Source organism: Cibotium barometz, chromosome 22 (genome assembly GCF_041138505.1).
Source record: "Cibotium barometz isolate CiBa-2024 chromosome 22, ASM4113850v1, whole genome shotgun sequence".
NCBI lineage: Eukaryota > Viridiplantae > Streptophyta > Polypodiopsida > Cyatheales > Cibotiaceae > Cibotium > Cibotium barometz.
Genome location: NC_141067.1, coordinates 37,285,152 through 37,307,020, shown reverse-complemented (window position 1 = coordinate 37,307,020; position 21,869 = coordinate 37,285,152). Strand labels below are relative to the sequence as shown.

General features: G+C 38.8%; 1 long non-coding RNA gene across 1 annotated transcript in view; it reads left to right on the top strand.

Moving 5' to 3' along the window:
• Positions 1-649, top strand: part of LOC147626577 (uncharacterized) — a 984-nt gene extending 335 nt beyond the window's left edge. The window contains exons 1-2 of the long non-coding RNA XR_015268671.1: positions 1-128; positions 217-649. The exon at positions 1-128 is cut by the window's left edge and continues 335 nt beyond it. This is a non-coding gene — a long non-coding RNA (uncharacterized LOC147626577). The remainder of the gene's footprint in view (positions 129-216) is intronic.
• Positions 650-21,869: the final 21,220 nt, after the last annotated feature.

Sequence of the window (21,869 nt, the reverse complement as noted above, 5' to 3'; positions counted from 1 at the left end):
TTCTACTCCTTAACTTCGTCGCCAATGTAGCTGGACCTGCGCTGGCGTCCTACTACGGAGGTGGCGGCGCGGCGCGGCGCACAGCGGCTGGGCCAGCGCTCATGCCAGTGACGCCTCCGGCACCATGGGTAAGACGCATATTAAGTACTAGATTATCTTGAATTCTCGTGTAGTAATTATAAGATAGCCCTGGGCACTGACCCATTTACTTAACAGGCGGAGCTTGTGGGCCTGTGGCTATGGCAACCTCTACTCCAGCAGCTACGGCACCAGCACCGCTGCACTGAGCACAGCCCTCTTCAATGCCGGCCTCAGCTGCGGTGCCTGCTTCGAAATCAGGTGCGACGCCGCCGCTAACCCCAAGTGGTGCCTGGGCGGCCAGTCCGTGGTGGTGACGGCCACCAACTTCCAATTTCGCCTCGCCCTGCCGAACAACGACGGCGGCTGGTGCAACCCGCCCTTGCAGCACTTCGACATGGCGCAGCCGGCCTTCGAGAAGATTGGCCTACGGGGGCGGCATTGTCCCGCTGCTGTACAGGAGGGTCCCCTGTGCCAAGGCAGGCGGGGTGCACTTCACCATAAACGGCCGCTCCTACTTCAACCTGCTGCTCGTCACCAACGTGGGCGGCGCGGGCGACGTGCGGGCGGTGTCTATGGGCGGGTTCACATTGGAGCGGCGGAAAACATACTCTCAAACACACTTTTCCAGGTGGAACTCTTACAAAATGCACACTTCCGCCGTCCAACTGTTCACATAGGGAGGGGGAAGTAAAAGGGAGCCTGACTTCTTCCGCCGCCCACTGTGAACACTGGGGGGGCGGCGGAAGAAAGAGTAAACACCATACCAAAAACCATAGAACAAAGCTATATTATGTCCACAAAGCATACTGTAACTACAAAAATAAAGAAGCCACACTACAAACCACAATGAGCCAGACAAAAGACTTGTATTACAAAGGCTTAATCGGAGTTGGTAGGTGAGTCCAGCTCCTCTAAAGCCGCCCTTCCAAAAACTTGTAGGACATTCATCCTTGCTTGCTCTCTATACATTGTTCGGGCAAGACTATCTCGCCGCTCCGAGCCAACTCCAAGGTCACTCGCACCCCCTTCATTGCCTCCTTGAGCGCGCTCCATTGCATCCTCTATGTCAACTTCACGTATTGCTTGAAGCTCCCTCATGGAGGTAGCTATTGCTCTTCGATCCTCTTCGACACGTCCAGAGCATGCTGACAATTCCGCTTCCGCCTCACGTACCCACTCCATATCAAAAGACTCTCCATGTTGGATACAAATGTTGTGTAGCACAAGACAAGCCGCAACAAGATCTGGGACATGACGTAGATTCATGTCACATCTTTTTAGCAAGATGCGAAACCTTGCCTTGAGCATACCAAACGCTCTCTCAACTGGCATCCTTGTGCTCGATTGAATGAAATTCCAATGGTACTTTAGACGTGTCAACCCTTCCTTGCATCCTTTGAAAGGCACTAACATGTATGGCCGTGTGGGGTAAGCACAGCCGCCAACCAAACAATAGTTACCCAGCTCGCCCCTTGCACATGCTTGCCCTATATCACTTCTGGAGAAGTTCAAGGAGTCATGCGCTGATCCGGCCCAACCGACATCATAATTCCATACTGAGCAATTGGCGGCTACTGTTAGTTGTAGCAAAATAGAGTGGAACCCTTTCCGATTGAAGTAGTCAACATGGTTGTCACGGGGTGCAATGATGGGGATGTGAGAACCATCTATCGCACCAACGACGTAGGGAATTCCCCTAAGTGCCTCAAACTCTCGTGCTAAAGTTGCAAGCCGAGATCTTGAAGGCCATCTTATGTACATATTCCGGAGACCTGATTTCACAATTGCCTTGGAAAATGCAAGGATTATTTCACAACATGTGCTCTTAGCGCAACCATAGGTGTCACCAAGGCCCAGTAGTCCATCTCCTGTAGCAAGTCTGCTTAGAGCAATGGCTACCCTATCTTGAATAGACACAGGCACACGGAAGTTTGTGGTTTTCTTTTGCATGAATGGTGCTAGACTCCCACAAAGGTAATGAAAGGTTTCTTTGCTAACCCTAAGACGCCGCTTGAACATGGTAGCACTATAAGCACTTAGGAGATAGCATTTTACAAAGCCTTGAGGCCGTGGAATGCCCATGCTTGTCTGTGTTCATGACCCCTCCTACGGTTCGCAATCTTCCTCAACCTCACAGATCGTGCCATGCATTCGGTAACATGCAACCAAGTCTGCACTATGCACTCATCATTGTGCATGCTTGGTTCTTTAAGCAATTCATAGATCGCAATAGAACACAACCACGCACAATAGAGTGCAATGTCTTTGGACATGCCCATTGTCACCTGCAAATCCAAAACAAGTTGATACATATTAAATTCTCAGCTTATATGGCTTCTTAGGAGCTTAGAAACATTCATAAATCCATACAACGCATAGGAACAAAGCAACGTCGAGATCCCAAACTTTATAAACTCATACAAGAATAATAACAAGAATTTCCTCCGCCAAGGCTACTTGTTGCCCCCCCTTCCTTCCTTAAGGAATTCACTCATTGTGGCATGCAATCCTGCCAATATCTTCAGTCGCTCCCTCTCCAAGGCAACATTTTGGCTAGAGGTCTCCTTGAGATGGTCCAATAGATGTTTCCCAGTATCGGCCATTGTGGCCAAAGATTCCTCATACTTGGGAGTCACTCGACGACTTGAGGACATGGGTGCTTGTGGCTTCTCGTCATCTAGTGCTATAGTTACTTCATCCTTGTCACCGCCACCGGGGAAAGTAGCATCATCCATTGTTGATGAAGAAGCGTGGCTAAGAGGAGTGACCGTGGCTCTATCGTGGTAATACTCATCCACCACATCGAACCATTTACATGTGTGCCTCCTGTCATTGCCAGATACCGAGTTGTGAGCTTTGTCCACTCTATATTTTGCTAGCACCGCTTGCCACTTCTTGCGACAACTTTCACTATCCTTATTGAAATCAGGGTAAATGCCGGCTAGCTTTGTGGCCACCTTTGCCCACAAGTTGACCCCTTGTTTCCCAGGATTGTTGAACTCCTCACCCTTGCCCCCCTGACATGAATGAGTTGGTCAACCCAAAAGTCTTGCCACTTGCTTTTCTTATTGTCGTTGTCGTCATCTTCCCCCAAGTCCACCACCACCTTCTTTTTGGAGTTCCTGGGTTTCTTTGGCGTAGGTTGGGTCTCTGACACAATCTCCTCATCGCTAGGCTCCTTCCTCATGCCACGAACTCGTTTTGGTTGAGAAGATAAAGGGGGGTTATTGAGCGAGTTGGGTGATGGTTGGCTTCCTGGGGAATTGGGAATGGAACCCATGTTTGGGATACCTAGGGGGGATGATCGATTAGGAGGTTGCGCTACCATAGGTGAATGGGGGGGGCGAAACATGAAGGGAGAGTTTGGAGAAAAGGAAGGAGAATTGAGCATGGCTTGGAAGCCATGAGGTGGCACATGAAAAGGAGGATGGGGAAATGAATAGAAATTAGAGTGCGGGAGAGAAGTTTGGGAGAAAATAGGATCATCGTCGCCTCGTTGTTGCGATGAATCAAATTCATGGCTCGTGTTGGAATCCATAGTACCTACATCAAACACGAAGAGAATATTATTAGCACCACATAAATTAAAAACACATAGATAAGTCATGATAATGGAAATGCGGTTTGTGAGGGGTCACCTTATGCGCTCGCTTCACGTTGCCTCCCGCCCTTTTCGCACACCCCTAAAAGAAAAACAAAAGCACGCAATGTCAAAGGCATGGCAAGTGTACCACAAAAACATTAAAAGAAAGGTAAATGGGTGGATAAAAAGAAAGCATGATTGAAGTGCATGTAAAAGCACCTTGGAGAATGGAACTTGTGAAGCTTATTATGTTCTCTAGAAATTCTAGAGGGTACAAAATCTCACCCTAAACCCTTTAATTTATAGGAAATTGAAGGGTGTTGGGGGGGGTGGGGGGGTTTGTACGTTGGAAAATGAACGTTGGAAGATAAACGTTGGAAAATTAACGTTTAGAAAAATGAACGTTGGGAATTAACGTTGAAAAATGAACGTTTTGGAAAATGAACGTTCGGCTCCTCCTGCACGTGGACGCTGGAATTCGTTTTGGGCGAGGGGGGGGGGGGGTCGGCACAACATCAACCCCCTTCTTCCATCACGTGGCAAGGGGGGGGTGGATTTCCACCGCCCACTGTGAATGCAGAGTGCCATAGGGCACTCTGCGATTGTAGCGCAGGCTGGCGGCAGCTTGGCTGCCACCTTATTTGAACCCGCCCTATAAAGGGATCCAGGACGGGTTCGCAGTCTACGAGGCGCAACTGGGGCCAGAACTGGCAGAGCAATGCCCTCTTGAACGGTCAGAGCCTCTCCTTTCAAGTCACCACAGGCCCGCTCCCCGTTGTCGTGTAGCGGGAAAGTGTATGAAACACTTTCCACCTGGACCCAGCTCAGCCGGGCTCACCTCTCTTGCCAGCTCAGCAACCCAGCTCAACAGAACCAGCCCTCTTGCCACCTCAGCACCCATCCAGACCTGCCACGCCTAGCTGTACACCTCTTTTATTTTAAAGAGGAAAAAAAGCCCACAACTCATTAAAATAATGCTTTTTTTGTCGGCCCAAAAAATAGCCCAAAACTAAAGAATAAAAAATTCAAAACTCTCTTGCCTCCCTGCACTCTCTTGTCTCCCCTGCACTCTCAAACAGAGACCAAAAATGTATCAATGCTCTATCATATACACGTGACTCCAAACCGAAAAAAAATGCCTCAAAAGCGTGCATTCACATGCCCACATAGTCCCCGCAAATTAATGAATGCTCGCCAAGGTTGTTGCGATTAACAAAATATTTAGTAATACCCAATTAAGTCTCGTTCACATCCCCACATACACAATCAATTGAGTCTCGTTCACATGCCCACATTCACAATTGGCATAATACATAATCGCCAAGGTGCTTTTTATAAGAAAGACTTTCCGATCAAGATGCATCAATGCTATACATGGTTCAAAAAAGTTCATATCCATTAAAAGGAAGCTACTTGAAAAAAATCACTAACATAAGCATAATGAAGAACAAAATTAAGCCCAAGTGTGTCATGTCACTAGCTACAATGATCACTTTGCATCCCCATCCAAAGTTGCTTGCATGGAGCATTTTTTAGTAGCTGCGGGCCGTGGAAAAGGAAGAGCGTTATTTTCTGTAGATGCTTTTCTCCCAAGAGGACGCTCAATGAATGGTCTTGCTCGTTGTACAGAATTTTTAAAACCATCTTGTACAATTTGAAAATTCTCAGCAATGCTCCATGCTCGTCCCTTTAGTAGCATGACCTTTACTTGGTGCTTACACATATTGCCCTTCATTGCCCATCCACAATTACAACAACCCCAATCACAATCGGCATTATACACAATGTAATGGATCTTGGTGCCAGAGGATTGACTTTTTACCTTTGCCATAACCCTTGTGCCTTCATTAAAAAATAGTACATCTCCATCTAGGATCTTTGAGCTCTTTCCAGTGAATGCTCAATCAATCTTTTTATGGCTTTATTTGTGACAAAGCCACCCTTCTTTACCTCGTCTATATACCAAAAATACGACAAACACACCGTCATAAGTTTGTGCAAAAGCCAATCAATTCTACGTCCCCATATGTACTTCTTGTCACATAAGAAACGAGACTTTAAAGTAGCATGATATGACTCGATAGCTCCATTTGTATCTTGAATTGCATGTGGAAGCATCCTCATGCTTCTTGCCCACATCTCTACAAAAAGATAAGGCCCAAGTGAGTACTAAAGCATAAAAAGTACATTAGGTTCCAATGATGTATTAAAGCTTCAATCAAACTTTTAACTTCATAAGCTTAGAAGGTTGAACTTACCAACTTTTGAAACCTAATAAGTACGGAAGTATTCAATAAAGGCCTCCTCAAGTGAAAAGTCGGCCAAGAACTCCAATACACTATCTTTTATATTGTCTATGGCAATGGCCTCCGCCGAAGCTCCCCCTTGGACATGCATGTTCATGATTGCACCTAGGCATCTAAACATGATAGCTCTAACTTTCCAATCTTATACCTTCTTCACTAAGTGCTTCAACCAACTTCGACGAACGTGCCACAAACATAAATAAATTGGTATGTTGAATACCACCCTATTTTCAAGATTGCAATAAATTAGAAATAAAAGTTTAGCTAGTTTGACAAAGAGAAAGAGATAATACTTTGTGAGCAATAATGTGGGCATGCACATGATTTACCTAATGGCATTTATCTCGACGGTTGCATCATCAACAAGAAAGGCATTTGGATCCCATGAGTTGTTGTAGTCAAGTACTTTATTGCGAAGACTTGTAAGCCATTGGACAATAGTGTCCGTATCAGAGCTTGATGTTACAATCCACGCAACTGGGAGTCCATTTTGATAGTTATCAAATACTAGCACAGTGTAGAGTTGGAACTAAACAGAAAATATTCAATGAGATAGAATCTTAACATTTCTACATATAAAGTAGTATTAAAAAAGTACATTGATAGGTTGTGGCCCAAAGTTGCCGGAAGAGAGCAAAGAAGGTGTAATTTTTTTCATAAATTTTTTTATTTTGGGCTAATGTTTCAACTTTGGACGGACAAGAGAGTTTGTATTATTTTTTTATTCTTTAAAAACAAGCTTTTAATGTAACATGGGGAGTGTTGGTGACGAGTTTGCGTAGTCAGAGGAATGGCGGTTTGCAGCCTGCAGATGACGGGTCCACGCGGGGGCGAGCTAAGCTGGTTGTGTGCTAAGCTGGTGGTCTGAGAAGTCTGAGCTGTACTAGCATGCTGAGTTGGCAAGGGAGGCCGCCAGCTGGCAGCTCTAGGGACAGGTTCAAGTGCTAGCAGGAGTGAAACACCTGTTCACATGTTAGCAGCTAAAGAATTTAGCATGCTAGGTGCTTCAAGACATACTCAATATTGATTAAGCAGGAGTGAGCAGTGAGCCCCGATCGACAATCTAGTGCAGCCACCAGAAACGCCTGTGGCGCCATTGCTCCATCTCTGGATGTATAAATATCCGCTAATTGTGTTTAATTGCTCCATTGCTATTGTCGGTTGTATCTCTGGATGTAAAAATATCCCCTAATTGTGTTTAGTAATCGCGTATTAAAAAGAACAAGTTGCACAAAACCCTTTGCTATAAAGGTGTTTTTATTATATGAACAATAACCAAAACATTAAATCTACACCAAATCAAAAAAAATGTAAAAATAAAATTACAAAAACAAATCTTCTGGGTTTCTTGATGATTAATTTTTTATTGTAAACAATAAGTATACTTACACAAATAATGAATGTTAATTAAAACATATACACACCAAAGTTAAAGTGGGTAAAGTGGTGTTACTACTCACACGTGGTGGCGCATGCAGTTGTGCCATAGTAAGCCGCCACAAGTACGTGGTTGCTGCATGCAAGTAGTGGAATCGTTGAGACGATTGGGACCAACTGGAAGAATCTGAGGAGGATGGATGGGGCAATTGGGAGTCTGATGACAAGATGAAGAGAGGAAGAGAAGAACAAGGAGACGAAGGGGTCGCGAGAAGAGGCGCCATCAGGATTGGATTTACTCTCAACTAAACACTCAGCAACGCCATCAGGATTGGATTTACTCTCAACTAAACGCTCAGCAACGCCAAGAAAATCTACACTCAGGGAAGGTATGTATTAACATCTCACCACAGTTAGTCAAAAGGCAAGTTGCTATGTTTTCAATATGCAGCACAATTTTATTTTATCAAGGGAAGCCGCCTAGTAAGGTGGAGATAGGTAGATGGCTGTAAGAAGAAGTGTTTCATGAAAGAGTTGTTTCTCAAGTCTTCTATTTGGGGAAAGGGTTCTTCAATGCCTTATTCATCAAAGTTCAGGCAGTGGCAAATCTATTTGTAAAAGCCCCACTATTTATGGGTTCAAAGCTAATTCATGCCATGCCATTTGATCCTACATTTGATGTGAATCAAAGTCTCAGGGAGTCGTGGCTGGTATGGGTTAACATAATTGGCATCCTACCCTGGTTGAGGCCGGCTTTGAAGGAATTGGCAAGCGCCTTAGGCCCGGTGCTATTTGTGCCTAGCGATGAAGATAACATCCGTCAATCAAACAAGGTTTGTGTTTCTTGGAACACGCTTGTCAAAATGTCAAAATATCTGGAAATGGATTTAGGAGAACTTTTTTTTTGGAAAATGAAACTGAAGCTAAAGTTTGGGAGCTTCCAGGCGCATGTTTCAGATGTGGGAATTTTGGACATATTGCTGGGAACTATAGTCTTGGCAACAATATGGAAGTGAATGAAGAAGGGAGAAAGAAGAGGGCTCAGTGGTGGGTAGCAAAGTGGATATCCTGGTTATGCAGCTGATAAAGGAGTAAAAGGGAAAGGGAAGATGAGGATGGAGGGAAATGATGGTTTAACTTGCAAGTGGACACTGCTTGGAGGGAGTTTCAATCAGGAGCTGGGGAGTTGAGGACAGAGACAAGGGAGGACAAGGATCGACGGTAGACATGGTCCTTGTTGCTACTGCATTAGAATGATAAAAGATAGTATAATTAGGGGGTGTACTTGGAACATTAAAGGGTTAAAGTACAAGAAGAAAAATGCAACCTTTTGGGGATTGGTGAAAGATTGGGACTTATCAATAATGGCTATTCAAGAGCATAACCTTTCTGATAGTAAAGAGGGGAAGAGAGAGAGTTTCAGGGATTGGGTTGTATTGTATGGAGGGGTTAAATCTAGGTTTATTCGAGTTCTTACAATCATTAAAAAAAGCCTAAAGCGCCTTGTTATTGCTAACCATCCTAATGGTAGAATCCTAGTTGTTGATGTTCAAGTTGATGAAGAGAAAGTATGGCTAATCAATCTATATGGGACCCACAACCACAAAGTCAAAGGGGAAATGTGGGAGTGCATCTATAAACTGGATATTCAATGTCCTTTTATTCTGATGGGGGACTTCAATGTGGTTGAGAAACATCTAGATAGATGTGGAGGAAGTACAATCATGATGGGACAAGAAAATAAGAAACATGATAGTCTTAGAGGAAAGTTGGGAACTTTGATTAATGGTTGGAAACTGGCTCAAAACTGGGTCCTTGGGGTTCTGATTTGGGACATACTATTTTAGTCTTCAATATATGGGATCCTCCTCTAGACTTGATAGGGTTTTCTTTAGTCACCAAGCCTCTTGGGTGTGCCACACACACTTTTTGCTAAAGTGGAAACCTCTTATGTGCTCTCTAATCATATGCCTTTGATGTGGGGGTGGCAATTAGCTAGCTGGGGAGAGGATGAATGCAGAAACTTTCCAATGAGGAAGTTAAGGGTGAATAATAATCTACTCAAGGATGATCTATTTATATTCCTTACATAAGAAGCCATTAACAGGTTAAAGAGCAAGGGAGAGACAAAGGGATCATGGAGGAAGTTTGCAAATGAGATGCAAGGCATCATCAAAAGGGTGGGTAAACTGAGAGCTCGGCAAAAAAAGCAGGAAAGGCAATATTTGGGGAATCTGCTGGACAATTTACAAAAGAAGAGGCAACTAAGTGGATTGTCCAAGATGGATACTAATCAGTACCTAGAATGCCAGGCTCATTTGAAGGAGGAAGATGACAAACTTGCCAAAGAAAGAGAAAAAGGGGATAGATGGATTGCCTACAATAATAAGAGAAAACCAGTCAGATATTTGTTTGGATTAGCCAAAGATACAGGGAGTAAGAAATTGCAAGAGCAAATTAGGGATGAGAATGGACAAGAGTTAGGGGATATTCAGCACATTGCTCTGAAGTGGGTAGATTTCTTGGGTGCTACTTTGAGTCTTAAATAACATGCATCTCAGGCAAGGTTCCAAGCAGAAACCAAACTGCTAGATTTGGTCAATAAAAGCATTGAAACTAATAGGGCTAGATGGCTAGATAACATGCATCTCAGGCAAGGTTCCAAGCAGAAACCAAACTGCTAGATTTGGTCAATAAAAGCATTGAAACTAATAGGGCTAGATGGCTAGATAGGGACATTGAGATTGGGGAATGCTGGGAGGCCCTTAAGAAACTAGGCAAGAGAAATCCTCAGGGTGGGATGAACTTTCAATAGAGAAAGTGTAAGCTTGTAGATATCAACATAAAGATATATTATTGTTCCCAAAAAAAAAACATATACACACCAAGTCTAAAACAAAATTACAGATAATGTCTTACATAAGGCATGACCTTGAACAATAAAGAATCTTGTTGGTTTTAGCTACAATCCACTATTGTGATAACATAAAAATTTACCAATAGTTAGCACATAAAAATTCGCATTAGTATTTTCAAGACGCATAAGGTGTCATCAAACTTTGATAGCTCGATGGTAAAGACCAAGTTGATTTCCATCATTTTGGCCTCCAACCAATTGTTGCAAAAGTACACCCAAAAATCGAGGTGAAAAATGCACTAAAATCAACAAAAACAAGCTTGTAAACCATATTCAAACTATCATTTGAGCTACCAAATGCAAAAAATTTAACGAGGTCAAGGGGGAAAAGTTGTTGTACTCCAAAAATACTACATCTCTCGTAGAACTTGTTTCTAAATTCTTTTTATAGCACATTCAAAAAAGGGTTGTAAAAACTAAAAGTCATTTTAACATTTTTCAAGGAAAAATGCATGATTTGATAGTGATGGACCATATAGGAAACCACTGGTATGCACACATTTTGGAAAAATGTTTCTTAGAAGAAGTTCACATGTCGTAGAACCTAAAAAGGAAATTCATGGAAACGGACTCTAACGGACCCTCATTTAAGAAATTAGGGAGTAGATCAAGCATACAAAGGTTGTTTCAGACTACAAGGAGACCAAAAAAAAAAGGGAAAAAAACAAAAAAAACAAAGAGAACGGTGGATGTAATGGCTAACCTAGAGGGGTTAAACATACCAACATCAAAATTTAATCCAAAAGTAAAACCTTACCAACTCTTGAGATGTGATCTCGATTGACACAAGATGAGGTTATCTTTGTAAAGCAAGAAAGGTAAGATTAATTCTTAACACTCGATCAATGCATGGGTTAACAAGATTATGTCCTTGAATTGAATCCATCATTAATAACATTGGAAATGTATGTTTTTTTATCCTATCAAATTTAACATTGTTCCTCATAAAGTTTATATAGAATCACATGATCACTAGATAGAAGAAAAATCCTCTACTAACTTACCAAGCATCATGATCATAGTCTAGCCATCTAAAGTAAGAATAAGCTATATTATTGTCTTATACTTTAACTAGCACTCAAGATACATGCAAGATCTAACGCAAAATAAACTTTATATGCAATCACATGATCATTAGATAGAAGAAAAATCCTCTACTAAGCTTATACCTTAATAAGCTTTATTCTTGTCTTATACCTTAATTAGCACTCAAGGACATGCAAAATCTAATGCCGTATTAACTTTATAGGCAACCACATGATCATTAGGTAATAGAAGAAAAATCCTCTTCTAACTTACCAAGCATCATGATCATAATCTAGCCATCTCAACTTCAAGAAAGATTATGCTTATACCTTAATTAGTACTCAAGAGACATGTAAGATCTAATGCCTTGTTCCCTACCTAAGCATGAGCAACAAGGAGCAAGCTCAAAGTGTTGAATCATAATAACCTTCTATGCAATATCCAATATCTTCAACATAAGCATGACCAACATTAAGTATCTTAAAGTATTTTAGGAGAAGATTAAACCAACATAGCCTTCCATGCAAGATCTAATAATAGCTTCTACATAAGCATCGCAATATTAGACAAGCTCAAAAATGTTTAAGAGAAGGTTGAATCTAAATAACCTCCTATATAACCTAATTACTAACTTAAGTCATTGTTGATCAAGGGAAAAGAATATGAAAAAAAAACCAATACCTTGTGAAGATTAGCATTACTGTTAAGCATATCCACTTATCCTTATGTGTATAAACATGAGCATTAGTGTCATTACCATTTGCATAACTGTTAAACATATCCACTTATCCTTATGTGTATAAACATGAGCATTAGTGTCAACCATTTGCATAACCTATTATTGCTTAACCAATGATGTCTCAAAAAGAAAAGAACCTTTATCTACTTCCATTCAATGCATAGCAAGCATAGCATTAACTCAACAAGCTTACTTCAAGCTAGTCCTAATTAACATGTGATATAGATAAAACATAAAAATTTAGATTTTTGCCTCTTTTCGAAAGCGTCAATCCACTCCATAGGGACTCCATTGATCTCATATGTTAAGCATAAAATTAGTGTAGGGTATGTACTCACCCTCCAAGCATAAATTTAGTGTAGGAGGCTATGTACTCATCCTCCAAGCATAAATTTTCAGTCTAGGGGGTATTTGTTTTCAAAAAAATCATCTTATGTGCGGCCATTTCTTGCATTATTATTTTTCCTAGTCTATTGGATGATCAAACAACATTCTAAACACTTGAACCCTACTATTAATCAAGCATGAAGGATTAGTGATTTTCACCTCTCTTGGATAATGTTTAGAAAATTTCTTAAGTTAAGAACATGGGTTTTAATCCCCATTTTACTTGTTCATGGGTTTAGCAATGATGAGAAAAAGATGTTAAAGAAATCAAACCACATTACAAGCAAGGGATTAATAGAAATAGAATTTTCAAGCCTCTTCATGAGATTATGGAAGGAATGATTAAGCATGTTAATCACTAAATTAAGCCATGATTAAGACTTAACAAGCTTAGCAATGCAAGAAAATCCATTTTACTTGTTCATGGGTTTAGCAATGATGAGAAAAAGATGTTAAAGAAATCAAACCACATTACAAGCAAGGGATTAACAGAAATAGAATTTTCAAGCCTCTTCATCATGAGATTATGGAAGGAATGATTAAGCATGTTAATCACTAAATTAAGCCATGATTAAGACTTAACAAGCTTAGCAATGCAAGAAAATCCAAATTAGAGCTTACCCCCTGGAGTGATTTGGGGTAAGAAAATGGCTTGCCAAGCTTGAAGGCTTGAAGGTGGTGAAAAGCTTCTATTGTTATGAAAGAGCTCACGCTTTCCAAAGTGAAGGCAGTACTCAAAAAAGGTGAAAATACACTATTGTCTAAACAAAGGCTCTCATGCTTATTTTATAGCCAAATATTTAAGGCTTATAGAAGGAAATAAATTATTCACATGGGTCTACCCTATCTAGAGTAAATCATGGCTTTCTTGAGCCCAACACACAATTTTTTACATTTACCCAATCTAAGGTTCTCATTTACTAAATTCAACAAAGGTTTTTAGGTCTTCATTTGTCTAAGGTCTCATTTGCTCATTATTTTTGTGACTCATTCTTAAATTACCTTGAGAATATGCATGACCCTGAATTTTTGTTGGACTTAGGTCACATTTCGGCTCCAGGATGGCCCCGATGATTCACGTGTTTATGTGCATTATTCGAGCATAACTATTATTTAATGCATGCAAGTGGTTTCTTATTTTGCATTCCCATCTTAATTTTTAGGTGGCATCACAAACTTGTTTTCTAAAAATCTCACTCATACACAGTCCAAACTAAGATCTGCTTTTACATATCGAATCTAGAGGTAAAAATGCCAATTTCCATTTAGAAGATTTTTTAATTTTCAATTTTCTCTCTCTACACTTATTGGGTAATTAAAGATATTTTCTCAAACTGATGATTCCAATATTAGTAGACTAATTAGATGACATATTTCATTAACTTAAATATGATCATAAATAGATTTGGGATAGCCAAAAAATTTAAGTATTCACATTTACTAGGTGGTTCGAGATAAAACTGGTACTCTTAAGTGGCTCATTATTAGTGATTTGCATTCTACTTTCCTTTGTGAGATCTTGGGATCACAAACAACTTTCCTTTGTGAGATCTTGGAATCAAAAACAACTTTCCTGTTCAATTTGTCTCATCAAGAATTATTTCTTCCTCTCTCAAAAGTAAACTTCCTCTCAATTTAAAGAATAGTTGGATGATTACATCATAGTTTCCTTTGATGATATTTTTGTCTATTCAAAGGATGCTAGTGACCATGAGGCACATGTGCGAAAGGTCTTAAAAACCCTTAGAAATCACAAATTCTTTACCAAAAAGAGGAAATGTACATTCTTACTGACCAAGTAGAATATCTCGGTTTTGTTGTTTCCAAGGATGGGATATTTGCTAATCTTGTTTTATACCATGGTATGCTTAGATAGCCTCTCCCCTAACCACTACTAAAGAAGAATATCCCATTTTAGTGGACCCCACTGTGTCAAAGTGCCTTTAATAAGGTGAAAGTTTCTTTGGTATAACCAGTCCTATGCTGTAGCTACGATGCAAGTGGGTTCACTACTACAGACGATGTTCTCATGCAAGTGGGTTCACTACAGATGATGTTCTCATGCAAGTTGGTCATGTGGTGGCCTATGAGCTCAAAAAACTCAGCCCATATGAAAGGAAATATGCTATCCATGACTTGGATGTACTTGTAATATTTCTTGCACTAAAGCTATGGAGACACTATCTATTAGGAAAAAGGTTCACTCTTACAACCGACATAAAAACCAAAAGTGTGTATTCTCCAGACTAATCTCAATATGTGTTAAAGAAGATGGATGAAAACTATATAGGAGTTTGATTTTGAGATCAAATATAGGCCAGGCAAGGAGAATGTGGTTACAAATGAACTCAATAGGACACCCTCCTTTTTTGCAATCGCCATGGTCACTAAGCCCCCTGACAAGAGAAGTAAAGGAAAGGATTGTTTAGGATAACTTCTTCTCACCCATCATTACCTCTGCTTGAATAGGAGAGCAAGACCCCACTTGTTGAATTAAGGAAAGTACAAGGGTATAAGGTTGAACAAGGATGCCTATATTAGGTGGTTGCAAGATCAGGGTGACTAGTTTTGTCCACTCAGGCACCTTGTAAATAGTTAAAAAAATAGGCATTTGTTTACATCCTTGTAAACAGTAAAAAAAAATAAGCATTTGTTTACATTTAGTGGCCAATCTCTTCTACCTAACAAAAGATTTTCCTTTCAAGTTCTTTTGTTGAAACATCACATGCCAAGTTGGGAATATAGTTGCATAATCTGATTAAGCATTAGATAGTCAAAAGTCCTCATTTCCTTAGGTACAAAGTCAATGTATACACCATGTCCCAAATCTGGATTGATTCCATAAAATGCTAATATCTTTTACATATAAACTCATATGAGATTCCCCCTTCGGACCTTATATCTTCACATAATATAGAGCTTAACTCAATTTTTTGAGAGAAACTTTGTCTATTTTCTTTAGATATTTCAAGGTCTTTAAAGTGTTGTAATATATGCCACTTTTTGCACTCACAATAACTACCACTTAAAATGCTCAATATTGTAGATCAAAAGAGTGATAGATAGTGAGACATTAGTAGAATGTGATGGTTAGTAAAAATAGCAAATCCAATGGTTGGATTTTTAATGATATTTTTTCAAAATTCTTCCAAGCTATAAGAAGACCTGCAAATATTAATAATATAATTAATAAAATTACATTTTTTATGGAAATCATCTAAAACCTATAGGGACTATTGTACTTGTAATGGTGTATCTATGAAAAAAAAATGGATCACTCTAAGTCTAGAAATACCATTTTTTTATCATTTTATCATATTTTTAATTAATTTTGATTAATTAGACTAATTTGTATTAATTTAAGTTATATTGGGTTAATTTGAGTGCATGTGTATTTTCTATTAGTTGCTTGATCTCATTTGAAGTACCTTGCCCCCCCAAATTTGCTCTCCAAGCATTGTCCCTATCGAGCATAAACTAGACAAAACTGGACACCCTGATCTTGCAATAACCCTATTATAATAATTCCAAATGTCGATGAGCTAAAGAGAAAAATTATGGCAGAAGCTCTTGAAAATCTGATTGAGTCTAATTACAGGACTCTTGGGTTATATAAAAACCTACATGTTAGTCAAAAAGAGTTTCTTGTAGTCTGGACTCAAGAAAGACGTGTTACGCCATGTGTACCAATGCTTAGTGTGGCAACAAAGAGTTAAAGTTGAGAGAATCATGATGCCTATAAAATTGCACCCTGTACCCCAAATGAAGTGGGAATGTATAAGCATTGATTTCATTAAACAGGAGGTACCAGTCAAGTCAAGATATGATTCCATCTTTGTAGTGGACATATTAACCAAGGTTTCTTATCTGATTCCCACCAAAAAGACTTATACTACATTAGATGTTGCCATAGTATATTCTTAAAGGAGATATTTGGATTACATGGGTTTCCTAGAAGGATTGTGAGTGACAGAGATACCAAATTTACTTTAAGGTTTTGGACCAACTTCTTTGAGGCAGTATAGATACTTCTCTATATCTTAGTACCCAAAGATAGATGGCTAAACTGAGGGGTTAAACCAAGTAATTGAAGATATTATTCCATCCTTATGTGTCCAAAAATGCAAAAGATGGATGAATTACTCGCATTTGGTGGAATTTATGTCTAACGGTTCCTATCATCGTAGCATAAGAATGAATTGTCTTACATCATTGACATGGTCAAACCCAATGATCAAGGTTGAGGTGTCAAAGTAGATGCTAGATGAAATGGATCACCAAAAGCAGATCATTGTGTTTGCCCAAGACAAACATAAGCAGTATACAAAGACCAAAGGAGGTCCAACCAAATATTTGAAGAAGGGGACATGGTGTTTCTGTTTATGAGGCCCAAGAGGAGTTCCTTGTCCTTGAGAAAGACTTAAAGGTCTCTGCTGAAGACAAACATAAGCAGTATGCAGAGACCAAAGGAGATCCAATTGAATATTTGAAGAAGGGGATGTGTTTCTCTAGGTGAGGCCCAAGAGGAGTTTCTTATCCTTGGGAAAGTACAAAAAACTCTCCCCTAGACACTGTGGACCTTATGTGATCTCCAAGAGAATAGGGGATCAAGTTTATGAACTATGTTACCCCCCACCTGAAGATTCACAATGTGTTTCACATCAACTGGCTCAAGAAGTGTGTGTCGTATCCTAGCCATATCTTGGATGATGAGAAATTAATTTCCTTGACTCAAGGGCAATTAGAGATAGAACATGAGACAATTTTGAATGTCTGAGAGAAACCTCTCAAAAATAAGACCTTGAGAGAGTACCTAGTCAAGTGGAATTTTTTCCCAATAGAAGATGCCACAAACGAAAAAGAGAAGGATCTGCAAAGAGAAAGAGAAGGATCTACAAAGAGATTATCCCCAGTTTGTGAGATGAGGACATCTTGGTTCTTTAAGTGGTTCTAGTCCCAAAAAGAGATGGTCCCTTTATGGCAATGAATATCAGTTTGATTTTTGGTGAGCCAATACATATCAAGAATAGCATCGTAGACCCCAAGGGGTAGAATTTTAAATTGGCATAGTGGCATTACCATCAAAAGAGATTTGTCATAAATATTTTTCATGATGGGTGAAGACTATCCTTCGACTGGCCATTTTACTTGCATAGGTTTTGCAAACTTTTGACTTAACACTATCATACACATGACATAAACCAGAATCAACCAAAATTTTTAATTGCTTACCCTAAAATTTAGTTGGATCTTGGATAACCGAGATTTGTCGATTCTACCCCTGATGTTCAATGGCTACATGAATTTGACCTCTTTCTTCTTCCACCACTGGTCACCCATAGTGACAGCCTTAGAGGACCTTGAATGTGCAAAGAATTGTCTTCTTAAGTTATCCTAACTTGGCTGAGGGTTTTGGTTACTCTAGACTGATGTTGCTGGTCTTTAAAATCATGAACCATGGTTGCTTTGACCATGTGCAAAGAATCTTAGCGGGTTCAGACAATCTCTAAATATTTGTTCAGGGTGTTGGCACCGAAAACACTTATCTTCGTGATGGGGTTAATCATAATGTCCTCTTACTTGAGTAAATGCATGTACTAGTGGACGAGGATAAAATTATCTCTCTGCCTTATTTCTCCCACGTCTTGGAGTTTGGGTGATACTCTGATTTCTAATTAATTTTGGCAAAGGGGGTTTAGAAGCATTCCCCTAGGTAAAACTACTCTTGGGGTAGATGGTGGCAAGGTCTTTTGTCCACCCTTAACAAAAAATATTCAGCCAACCATCACTATTACCTGACAAATTGTTGCAAGCTTGGCATTCTTGACTAAGCTATCTAGTGGCTCATCAAGCTCTTGATGAATAAATCTATTCAAAATTGATGCCCCATCCATAGCAAAAGCAAAGCAAAGTAGTTTAGTAAAATCTTGGTGATACTCTTCATCAATAGTTCTACCTTGCTGTCCCAACTCTAAGAACTCATTCATTCAATACTTATGGAATCCAGGAGGAGAGAGATTTTCACAAAGGAATTGCTTTACATCTCCCCTAGTTTATTTTGGTCCACTCCATTGGACTCTTAATGGATTTTCCATCATGTCTGAGCTACATAAAAAATCTTGAGGCGTGCTAAAGCCATCTTACTTCTTTCATTATACCCTGCCACATCAAAGTGCTTATCTATTGACTCAATCCATGCTTTATTTAGTTCACCTAGACTCTTTCCTTCTCCCTTAAATGGACCTAGTAGTAGTGCTTTATTTAGTTCACCTAGACTCTTTCCTTCTCCCTTAAATGGACCTAGTAGTAGTGCTTTATGAAGAGCTTCTCTGACATCACCCTTGATTGGACCTAGTTGTCCTTTGTGAGAGCTTCTCTGACATTGTTGGCAAGGGATTCTTCTACATGTTCGAGGTGATGTCTCGCTCAACTCAGGATTTTTGAAATTCATCAAAAATAATTTATTATCTTACTTAGGGAATTTATAGATAACACTTAAGAAAAAGATATGTCTCAGATTTTGACACAGGATCTTGAAATACTTTTTAAAGAATAATACAAAACTCACATTTACATCATCAAAGACTAAACCATAGAATTGAATGAATTAAAATAAAAACAAGAAATAAAGTAGATATCACCTTTAACATAGTATTGGGTGCAATCTCCCCCCTAAGAAGTGTCGGCATCCTCCCTCCTCTTGGGTATTTATTTCTTTATTCATAAAATTAGCCCACATGCTGAAAATAGTTACACACTTATGCATGGGCTTACCCTTTACAAAAATAGGAGTTGATTTAACCAAAAGCTAAGATAAATTCTTCCTATCTAAACTACTAAAGGAAAAATACATAAAGAACCCCAAGGGCTGATTCACGTGCAACAAAGTCAATTAATCTACACCCAAGTATAACAAAAGTGGGTGGCCAACAATGATACAAAATCTCATGGTAGATACTATAGCCAAAATACCAAAATCACTGGCTATCCCACCAATGCCAAAATACTTAAAAAATGAGAAAAACCTTCCCGATAATATTACTCACGCCAAACAACCACCATCATGTCCCAGCCATACAGGCTTACGAGCACAAAGCCCATCAATCTCACCAACGTACACAAGTTGTCCATTTAAACACATTATACATTCGCAACACATGCTAAAGTTACACAACAGCACATAAGCATTAAATCCAACACTTAGTTCCAGCCATCCCTAATTTCATATGTCCTACACATGGAATATTCGAAATCACCCAAGTGCCATGCTACAAACATAGTGGTAATTAGGCATCCCCAATTCACCACAGAAGGACGGATAGACAAATTGTAACATCCCTCTCCTACCCGAGGTAGCAATTGTCCTCAAATGTGTTATATCAACCAACTAGCCCGTTTTCAAAGTAAGATTGGATGAGGTCAGGTTAGGAGCAAAAAAACTTCTCAGGCATCCATCTCAGAATTCGCAAATAGAGTCAATCTGATTTTGAAAAGAATGTTTATCTTATTGTAAAAGTAAAGGAAAATTTAAATGACTTTGCTGAAAATGTAAATCATTGGTGGTGAAATGAAGTCAACACATACCTCCATCATTGTAGTGTGGTTAAAATTATTAGTTAAAAATAATTTAAAGCCTCTAAAGACATGTGAAGGAGAGAAATAACAATTAAAGTTAGAATTTAAGAGTTGTGATTGGAATAGTACTTCAACACAGTTGATGAGAAACTTGACATCATACAAATAGAATATAAATTGATTATTGATATAAAGATAAGAGAAACTTACATTAACTTGAGAATTGACTTTCAATGCATCCAAAATTTAAGCACAATATAAACATGAACATAATGAATGACTACTAGTAGAAATTTTAACAATCTTGATTGAAAAAACATGGAAACATGACTTTAACTATTTCATGATAACTCTCTCGTATAAATCAAAATAACAAAGTTCAAGTCATAAACAGGTTAATGTCAGAATACATTACTGGGAAAAGGTATTATGTGATCTCTTAAGGTCATAAAGAAGGTCTCTATACTAAAGAGGACTTACGGTTTATACAATCTTTAAATGAAAGAATTGTGAGCATGCACTCACATGTTCACAAAGAGAACATGTTAAAATTTGTAACAAATCTTATAATGTCTCTAATTCAAACTAGGCCAAACAAAATAAACTTGTACATGTTTTTTCTTTCTAGCAATGGACAAATTTTATGAAATCTTGTGTAAGTACCTAGCAATTTCATAAAGGTACTTACACAAGATTTCTTTATAAGGTATTTATAGCAAGTGTCTCAAATTTAAGGAAAGCAAACTTTTGGTCATATTTCCCCAATTATCATATTAGTTTAGAAATAAGTCTCTAATAAGATTTGCTCTTAATGTCTCAAGATGAAAGATGCTACTAATTGTTCCACTATCTCTTAGTTTTAAAAGGTCTAGACTAATGGTTTGGTAAAGGAAATAAAGGTATACATATACATAAATTGTTTAACAACTTCACATAAAAATTATGGGTAAGGTTTTGGGCAACTTAAATGTTACTCCAAAAGCTTTAAATTCGAACAAGACCTCAACAAGACTAATAGGTTTTGGAACGGTTTAAATAAACAAGTCTAAATCTATATAGTTAGCTTAATGTCAAACGAGATGATAATGAAAAGATTAATTTGCATTTGAAGTTATGATAAAAATAAACTTGAATAATAAATATTGAACTTGGCAATCATAAGATTAAGTCAAGAGTAAGAAGTTCACACCTTACATTGATTCGATTGAAATGATATTCTATATTGAGAATACTTCATTGGGAATAATAAATATTGAACTTGGCAATCATAAGATTAAGTCAAGAGTAAGAAGTTCACACCTTACATTGATTCGATTGCAATGATATTCTATATTGAGAATACTTCATTGGGAATTATAAAGAAAAATGAGAAAGCAACATGAATTCATTGAAAGAAAATAAATTTTCTAAACTATAAATATCTGAAAGAAGGTTACAAAAATTTTATTCTTCTTTAATATGGTGTCGAAAATACGCATCCATATCCCTAAAACAAAAGAAGAATTTTTTATAACAGCCATTACCCGTCTTATGAATAGTTTTTCGTATCATCTCTTCAGACTATATGAAATGAGGCTCTTGGCACCCTTTGCCCTTGGTAAAATTTCTTAGTAACATTCTATTTATCAAATCTTTACTTCAATTATCTATAATTTAGATAAAGCATCTGGGTGAGCTATGGGTCAAGGATGTGATGTCAAAATCCACTAGTTTTGTTGCTGGATCCCAAACAATTCCACATATCCATAAAATGAGAGGTCCCCATCCATCAAGGAAAGACCAAGGAGGAGGCTCGTATAGTTCAACTTTTCCACCAAAAGATAAATATGTGGTCCCCGAAGTGTTTCTAAGAGCCAAAAGAAGTCGCCGTGGCCATTA